The sequence below is a fragment of the Propithecus coquereli genome, unplaced genomic scaffold (genome assembly GCF_000956105.1).
Source record: "Propithecus coquereli isolate 6110/MARCELLA unplaced genomic scaffold, Pcoq_1.0 Scaffold51, whole genome shotgun sequence".
Lineage (NCBI taxonomy): Eukaryota > Metazoa > Chordata > Mammalia > Primates > Indriidae > Propithecus > Propithecus coquereli.
The window spans coordinates 3,283,799-3,285,342 of NW_012150952.1; the positions used below are offsets into that span (position 1 = coordinate 3,283,799).

General features: G+C 32.0%; 1 protein-coding gene across 1 annotated transcript in view; it reads right to left on the reverse strand.

Moving 5' to 3' along the window:
- The window catches only part of CCDC178 (coiled-coil domain containing 178), a 466,106-nt gene that overhangs the window by 66,777 nt on the left and 397,785 nt on the right, over positions 1 to 1,544 (reverse strand). The window lies entirely within an intron of this gene.

Here is a 1,544-nt window from a genome sequence, read left to right on the forward strand (position 1 = left end):
AGTCCATTTATGTTTAATATAATGCTTGGATTTAGGTCTATCAATTTGCTATTTTTCTCCAATTTGTCTCTTTTTTATTTTTATTTTTCCTTTTCTGTCTTTTCTCAGATTAATCTAATACTTTTTAGTATTCCATGTTAATTCCTTCTATTGGCTCTTTTCATTAGTAAAGGAGGGATTACAATATGCATCCCTCACTTAGTTTCCAAGTAGTCAGTATCATACCATTTTATATTAAATTTAAGAGTAGCAACACAATAATTCTATTTATCCTTCCATCTTTTATGCTATTGTTTTCATTTATTTGCATTTATATATGTTATAAATCCTACACTACAATGTTATACTTTTTATATTTAATTGTCTTTTTAAATTAATTAAGACAAAAAAGAGAGTCTTTTATATTTGCCCATATATTTGTCATATTTTTTGCTCTTCCTTTTTTCCTGTAGATCTGAGTTTCCTTCTGGTATCATTTTTCTACAAGGTGAATTACTTTTATTTTATTCTTAATTTTTTTTTAATTTCAAGATATTATGGGGGTACAAATGTTGAGGTTACACATATTGCCCTTGCACCCTTTGAGTCATAACGACAAATGTCCCCATTCCCAGACAGTATGTACCACACCAATTAGGTGTGAATTTACCCTGAAATACTTCTTTTAGCACTTATTATAATTCAGCTTTACTAGTGAACAATTCTCTCCACTTTCATGTATCTAAAATATCTTTATTTTGCCTTTATTTTTGAAAGATATTGTTGCTGGGTAGAGAATTCTGAGTTGATTGTTTTTGTTTTTGTTTTATTCTTTCAGCAGTTTAAGGATATTCTTCTATGTCTCCTGTCCTCCACTGTTTCTGATAAGATTTCAGAGGTAACTTTTTAATATCCTGTCCTCGTGCTGTTTTTAAGATTATCTCTATCTTTGGTTTTCAGGAATTGATTGTAATATACCTCTGTATGATTTTTTGGGGGGGATGGAATCTCACTACGTTGTCCAGGCTGGGCTTGAACTCCCCTACTCAGGTGATCCTCCCACCTCAGCATCCTGAGTAACTGGGACTACAGGTGTGCACCACTGTGCCTAGCTTGATTTTTATGTCTATACCATTTGGGGGATTTTTGAGTTAATCAGATCTGTAATTCATGTTTTTCACCAAAATGCCATATTATGTTTTAAGTGCAGTCACCACTGGTAAATGATAAATTAAGTTCTACTAATACTATGAAAAGAAATACCTAAGAAGTGCATGCTGATATTTTAACACTTGGTTTGGTAACTGAATAGTCAAGAATTATTTACTGAATATTCAGTGTTCTCTTGGAATGTCATATCTAAATTAGTCAACCTGATATCTGTGGCCTTGTTGAAGACCTTACTTTATATTTTGTTTTACGCTATTTTCCACTTATATAATCTAATCTCAGTAAAAAAAAAAAAAAGGGAAAGAAAAAAAAAAACACAGAGAATTGCCATAGCATGGTGGTTAAAAGCAGGTACGCCACAGCCAAATTGCCTGGGTTTACAGCTATGTGACCCT